This window comes from Chinchilla lanigera, unplaced genomic scaffold (genome assembly GCF_000276665.1).
Source record: "Chinchilla lanigera isolate Chin_1 unplaced genomic scaffold, ChiLan1.0 scaffold00065, whole genome shotgun sequence".
NCBI classification, from domain to species: domain Eukaryota; kingdom Metazoa; phylum Chordata; class Mammalia; order Rodentia; family Chinchillidae; genus Chinchilla; species Chinchilla lanigera.
The window spans coordinates 4,784,955-4,792,532 of NW_004955466.1; the positions used below are offsets into that span (position 1 = coordinate 4,784,955).

General features: G+C 54.2%; 1 pseudogene; it reads right to left on the bottom strand.

Annotated features, from left to right (window-relative positions):
- LOC102017320 overlaps positions 1 to 1,431 on the bottom strand; it is a 60,563-nt pseudogene extending 59,132 nt beyond the window's left edge.
- Positions 1,432 to 7,578: the final 6,147 nt, after the last annotated feature.

Consider the following 7,578-nt stretch of genomic DNA (forward strand, 5'->3'; position numbering starts at 1 on the left):
TATTTATATATTTTTTGGTCTTTTTGAGACAGGGTTCTCTATGCAGTTCAGGCTGACCTTGAGCTCACTTTGTAGCCCAGGCTGGTCTCAAACTTGCAACAATCCTCCTGCCTCAGCCTCCTGAGTGCTGAGATTACAGGCATGCACCACACGCCCAGAAGTTTTTTGGTTTTTTACTGGAGATTGAAAGCAGGGAGTGCTGACCTACTTGCCCAGGCTGGCTACAGCACCCAGCTATGTTTTTTATACATTATATATTTTTTATAAATTATATTCTCTATAAACTATTATTTAATATAGTGTTATGCACACATAAAAGGCCAGGAGGGAGATTGAAAGTCCCCTTGACTCCTTGAATTTAAGAATATCCAGGGAAGGGCCAGGGAGATAGCTCAGCAGCACAGTGCCTGCCTGGCAAGTGCAAGGTCCTGAGTTCGATTCCCGTATCCCTCCCCAAAAAAACTGACGGGGAGTTGGACCGAGCTAGGCTTTATGGTTGAGATAAACAAAGCCAGAATGTGCCTTTGTCTCCCCGCCCCAATGCAGAGAAGATAGTGTGTGAAATTCGGAGCAATAGTGAGCTCGAGTTTGTTCCTGGAAGAAAGCATTCCCCACCTTGGGGACCACGGGCTGGAACACGCTGCTCTGGTGAGCCATTTCTGGGGCTTCTGAGAGACAGTGTGTGCCCCCGGGAGACCTCCCAAGGGGCCGAAGTCTACCTTCTAAATTAAGAAACCTTAATCACAGTAAAGACTGTGTTTGCTGGGCCATATTTCTTCTTGTGTAATTTAGGCTTAGAACACAAAATGTTCTCCCCGAATAATGGATGAAGCTAAACAAACGTGTGAAAGAGCCAGGCAACTAGAACGGGCGACACCACTCTAAATCCCACAAGAGAGATTTACGGTAAGCAGGTTATTTCTAGTCGTAAAACAGTCCATAAAACAAAGGCGCAGGATGGATGCTGCCGCTCGCGGAGGGCGGTGAGTGTCTGGGGCCGTTTGCCCCTTGGCTGAGCAGCAGGGGCGCCCTAAGCGGTGTGAGGGCGGCAGCTGAGGCGGGCAGGGGTCAGGATGTCCCCTCGGTGCTCCCTGTCCAGAGAGGGGAGCATCTGAAGAGGAGCGGTGACCCCGCAGGCCTGGACGGGGAGCTCAGCCTTCTCCCCGCTCCTTTCCACGAAAGGCATTTACCTGGATCCCGTAGAGCAGGAACGGCCACGCCTCCACTGGGGAAATGGCTCCAGTCCCACGCACTGCTCGTTAGCGGCTGCTGAGCTGATAAGAAATCTGACCAGCTGATAAGAAAGTGGCCACTGAATTTCCTGAGGACTGGTCCACGTGGCACTGACCTCTGCCCACTGCCTCCCAGCCGGCTGCCGAGGAAGGAGGATGCACAGCCCCCAAAGACTTCGGAGGGCGGGGAGCTGCTCATCCTTGTTCCCTGACTCCTGAGGGGAGGTATCCTTGGCCAGGCCGGGTTCTAGAAGTCTGTGCCCTTGCTGGGCTTGCTTGCTTGCTTGCTTGTTTGCTTTCATTGTGGAAAAAAAAAATCTTAAAGGAAACAAAATTGAATTAAGAAGAAATTTTAACAAGTTTCACTTAGCAAAATATACCCAAAAGCAAATCACATCACAAAGAGAGCTTTAAGTCAAGGTGTTAGTGTTGTGTCTCAATTCCCAAAACCAATTTGTAAAAAGTTTGAATTTAACCTAAAAGAGCTGTTTGTTTGCTTTTCTTCCAGTACCAGGAATCGAACTCACGATGTTGCACTTGGCAGGCAGGCGCTGTGCCGCTGAGCCAAATCCCAGCCCCTTTGCTTTTGTTGTTTTCTTTTGCATTGCAGGCCAGAGCTCTATCACTGAGCTACACCCACAACCCCTCTCCTGTACTATTTTTTGTTGTTGTTGTGTTTTGTTTTGTTTTGTTTTTTTGCGGTACCATGTTGTTGTCTTTTTGAGACAGGGTCTCGCTATGCAGTTCAGGCTGGCCTTGAGCTCACTCTGTAGCCCAGGCTGGTCTTGAACTCGCAACAATCCTCCTGCCTCAGCCTCCCGAGTGCTGGGATTACAGGTGTGCACCACCACACTGGGCCCTTCCTCTAGTTATAAACTGCTCCTCACTGTGTGGGCTGCCTGTGAAAATTTCATCAGAAGGAACTCCATTATCTCTGACAAACTAATCATTCACCTCCTTTCCCAGGCCATGCTGACCTCCGTGCTCACCAATGGCCTCTCAAGGCCCTGCAGGTGGCCTGGCAGCCCACACCCCAGCCCCGCATCACCTGATTGCTGTTGGCCCGCCCCTGGCCCCTGCTGTGGGATTCAGGGAGAGTTCTTCGTATCCTGCTGTTCCCTGGCCCTGTCTTTAGACAAAGCCACCGCGCGGCTTCCCACGGTGGGGTTGAGGGTGTAGCTCAGTGATGGCGCTCTGGCCTGCAATGCAAGAGAAAACAACAACAAAAGCAAAGGGGTTGGGATTTAGCTCAACGGCACAGCGCCTGCCTGCCAAGTGCAACGAGTGGCGAAAACCACATCGCCTCCACACCTCGCACGGGGCCAACCTCCGTGTGCACACTCAGGGCTGGGCAGCGGGAAGAAGCTCTGCAGGGCAGCCCTCACGGGTGACGCAGCAACCTCTGGTACTCAGCACCGTGAACTCCCCACCTCGGTATCTGGGGTCATGAGACAGGGGCTGAGGTCTCTCCTGACCAGGTGAAGTCATAAATTCCCGAGGCCACTGTGCTCCTCAGCCTCCTCTGCCTGGCACCAGGCTGGTCCTAGCGTTAAGGTGTCATCTGGGTCCGCGTCTCACGAAGTTGGAGAATGAATTCGAGGACAAAGGAGACAGACAAGAAGGGTGTTTACTAAGAAGAGAGCCTGGGCATGGTGATGCATTCCTGTAATCCCAGCACTCGGGAGGCTGAGGCAGGAGGATCTCTGAGAGTTTGAGGCCAGCCTGGGATACAAGATGAGCTCAAGGCCAGCCTGAACTACATAGTGAGACCCTATTTCAAAAAGACAAAAAAAAAAAGAGAGAAATGGCTACCAACAGTCAGGAGGGGACCCAAAATTGGGTTACCAAGAGGACTCATTGTCTAGGGGTTTTTATATCAAAAAATGACCAGAGCTCAGACCACTCCAAGTCAAACAGAGATCAACCTCAGGACTAAAATACACTTCCTTAGACAGGAATGCGGCTCTGAGTGGTTGAGACATGCAGCAAGCTAGTCTGCAGGGGCCTTTTAGCCTCTACCTACCTGAGTCATTCATGCAAAGAACAAAGTGAGAAAGAACGTACGTTTTCTAGATAGGCAGGAGCAGCAGTGGCCGTAGCAGTTCTCTGTCACCTTGCCTGCGCCTTGCTTGTCACGTCCCTGTATTAACTGTCCGCCTGGTCCTCCTTAGCTCTGGACCAAAGGCTCCTGCTTATCTGACCACCGGCTGGTTATCCTGACGCCACTGCGGGCCCGGTGCCTCTGCAGCTACCCGCTGTCCTCAGCCTACCCTGCCCGTCTCTCACTCCGCGGCCCCAGCCCTGCGACGTGAGCTCCAGGCCGGCTCCCTCCCGGCTGCTCGCGGGCACTGCGAGGCCCCGGTGCCCTCTCCCTCCTTGTGCCTTCCGAGTGCCTGCTGAGCCGGCTCCTGCGGGGTGGACTGCATGAAGGCCTCGAAGCGAATCGTGATCCCGCTTGTCACCATCCCCAGCCCTGACCAGAGCTGCACATCTCTCCCTGCGTGTGTGCGGACGGGAGTCCCTGGAGCCGTGGGAAGCCATCGCTGTGCGCTGTTTGCCTGGTGTGCTTCAAACCCAGTCAGTGTCGGTCTGTGTGACCTGAACACCCCAGTGCACCCGGTGCCCTGCTTTCGCCTCCTCCTGGGCCAAACTGACTCACCACTGGGTGCCCAAGGCGCTGCCCCTCTTCCAGACAACGCTCCCTGACCTGCCGCCCAGACAGCCCCGAGCCGATGCCCTGGGCCGTGCGGTCCTTCTCCGCACCAGGGAACGTGCCCCACACCTAAGCGTGGCCAAGCAGCCACTCTGAAGAAGGAGCACGAGGTGGGCTTGCTTCTTGACTGCATCCCCTCCTCCAGACGCCACTGCCAGGGAGGAGGGTGCTCAGCTTGCCCTCTCCCCTTTCACAGCTGAGAAGTAAAGCGGGGCCAGCCATGGTGGTGTGTGTCTGTAATTCCAGCCCTGTGGGAGGCTGAGGCAGGAGAATCTTAAGTTTGAGCCCAGCCCAGGCAACTTAGCAAGATCTTGTTGGAAAATAAAAAATTAAAAAGGGGTTGGGGGTGAAGCTCAGATCAGACGGTTGGGTTCAATCCTCAGTACAAACACACACACACACACACACACACACACACGAACTCAGGCTGGGAATATAGGTCAGTAGTAGAGCACTTACCCAGCGGGCACAAGGCCCTGGGTTCCACCCCCAGCACCACTGAAAAGGAGGGGGAGGAGGAAGAGGAGAAAGAGGCCGCGGAGGGAGGTAATAACAAAAACTACTTGTGCATCATTGATTTGTAAAAGCCTAGGGGTACAAAACACAAAAACTGAACCATTAGTCCTCGGGTTAACCGAACTGGCAAGCTCACCCTTCCTCCAAGGAGGGAGCAACTCAGTCCGACCCTGAGGAGGTCAGGGTAGTGAAGATTCCAGCTTTGCCTCGGGGTCACTGTGGCCCCGGGAATGGGCGCAGAGGCCGGGCTCCTGCCTACAGCGGGCTCCTGTTTTCGGCTCCAGGGAAGATCCATGCACACAACCCCTGGTGGCTGGCAGCTTGGAGGAAGCAGTCTCTGTTTCTTTCCCTGGGGAACCTGTCTTCTGCCCTGCAGGGAACCGGAGGTGAGTTGCTGAGAACGAGCCCGGCGAGGCCGGCCGGAAGGACAGCAGCCTGTGCTACCTGCGGGAAGGCCAGAGGAGAGAATGCCTGGAGCGGGACGGGACCGACCGCAGTCGGCTGCCTGAGCGTGCGGGGCTCCGCCCCACGATCCGGACTTGTCTCAGAGCAAGTAAGGGAAGCTCCTAGGTCAGGCTACTGACACTCAGGGTGGCTTGAGAGGCGAGCAGGGAGCCCGGCCCAGCTGTCGGCCAGGGCTGGCCTGAGACCTCCGGCTGCGGGAAAGCTCCAGTCTGAAGGAGGCCGGCTTCTGACTACTCCCAGGCCAGGGCCGGGAGAGAGTCTCCTCAAGGGCAGAGCAGCCAGCACTCCGGGGAAGGGCCTGAGAGCGTCCGCGTCCCTCCTCTACAGCAAAAGGGACGGACGATTTCTAAACACAGCTCCAGAAGCAGGGCAGTTATACACAGCATTCTCTACCGCACCTGCCAGCCTGCCTTCCGGGAAGGGCATTCGGGTCTCGGAGCTCCCTGCTTAGTCACGCTAGCTGTGCAGCGGAGCTGAGGTGGAAAGAGGGCAGGCTCTGCTGTCAGGCCATCTGGGTTCACCTCCTGACGGTGCCGCTTATTAACTGTGAGACTTTAGTCAACTATGTGGGCCCCAGTGAGATGGCACCAATGACAGCCCCCGAAGGAGAGCCACAGGAGGAACAGACTTGGTAGTGTGCAATACCAAGCACTCTGCTGTGAAAGAGCCTGAGAGCCCGTACACTGAGCGTGGTGGCGCACACACATAATCCCAGCACTCGAGAGGCTGAGGCAGGAGGATCGTTGCGAGTTCAAGACCAGCCTGGGCTACAAAGTAAGCCCAAGGCCAGCCTGGACCGCATAGCGAGACCCTGTCTCAAAAAGACAAAAAAAGAAAGAGAGAGAGAAAGAAAGAAAGAAAACCCACTTAAGTTTTATGTGTACGCCTGTTATGGTTTGGGTCTGAAATGAACCCCCACAGTCCGAGGTGAGTAGAGGTGGGGCTGTGGGAAGGGACTGGATCGTGGGAAGCTCGGCCAGGTATTTTGTCCCAGGGGTGGGAAAGTGGTGAGTATATCTTCTTGCTAGTTTCCTGTGCTTTCCAAAGCTACACAGGGGAGCTGCGGCAGATACAGAGCTCCCTCCTTGGGCGCCAGGGACGGAGAGCAGTGTGCTGCCAGCTTTAGTCTGCGGCCAAAGTCAGTTCTTTGCTCCCAACCCCAGGCCTCTGTTGCTATTTCTCTTCCGAGTCCACAAGCACCCTGGGCAACAAGAGCTTCTGAGAAGAGCCTCGGAGAGCCTCCGCTGCACTGGGGGAAGGGAAGTAGAGACCCTGGGAGCCGGTCCCGGGGAGCTGGGCTGCCAAGCACCTGGGTCCAAGATGCACACCTGAAGGAGGAAACATCGCACCACCTGACAGGCTACAGTGACAGCTGCCCCACCACCTCCTGGTGGAGCCTTGCACCAAGGATGAGTGAGCAACACGTGCAGAGGGCCTGGAGGGCAGCGGGCGGTGCCCAAGCCTTGCAGTGCAGGAGCCTGAGGGGTTGACCAGGGGACGGGGTCCCTTCTCCTCCCTCCTCCTCACCTCCCCATCTCCTCCCTTCTGTGTGAGCTCTCTTAGACCCCAAAGACCCAGGAAGGAGGAACCAGGGTCTGGGGATATAGCTCAGTGGCACAAGCACCTGCCTGGCAAGTGCAAGGTCCTGAGTTCGATTCCTGGTACCATTAAAAAAATTTTTTTAAAGGGGGCAGAGCCTCTATAAGGGAAACGAACCCAGCACCTCTGACCCAGGAGGAAGTCCACTGTATTTCCATTCTTTCCTGCATGTGTTATCTCTGCCTTCTTTGTCTCTTCATCCGCATATCTGTGTAGCTCTCCACGCGTGCCATTGCTGGAGACTTTGAAGGTGAGTTGCTTGCAAAACAGAACCAAAGAGCGTTCAGCAACTCGGGGGGAACTAATCATGTCTCCGGCAAGATTTTAATGACAGATGTTGCTGGATATGCAGGGTCCACGGGAAGAGGCTGGCAGAGGATGCGGTGCAAGGACAGACGCCGAGGTGTCTCTCCTTTTGTTTTCTTGGATGGCCAAAGCCAAACTACAAATAAATTAATGACATCAGATACTTATGAACTGGGCACAACTGTATTAAAATGAAAAGTTTAGAACTAGCCAGGCATGGTGGCACATGCTTGTCATGCCAGGACTCGGGAGGCAGAAGCCGGAGGATCACAAGTTCAAAGGCCAGCCTGGGCTATCCGTGAGACCCTGTCTCAAAAAAAAAAAAATTAGAAAGTAAAAGAATATAAACCAGGTGTGGTGGCGCATGCCTGTAATCCCAGCACTTGTGAGGCTGAGGCAAGAGGATCCTTGTGAGTTGAGACCAGTTTGGGCTACAAAGTGAGCTCAAGGACAGCCTGAACTGCATAGTGAGACCCTGTCTCAAAAAGACACACACACAAAACAAAATGCACCCCAGTAAAAACAATCCAAACAGCACAAAAAAGAGGAAAACTCCTAATATCACCCCAAAGAGAGAACATTCAATTGTTTTTCATTTGTGTTTGTTTTTGTTGGTAATAGGAATGGAACCCAGGGCCTTTGCACTGACTATACTCCCAGCCCATTTTTTATTTCTGTCTTTTATTTTGTGTCCGGCCGTTGCGGGGTGGGTTCTAACTTGCCTCAGCCTCCCAGTGTGCACGTTTG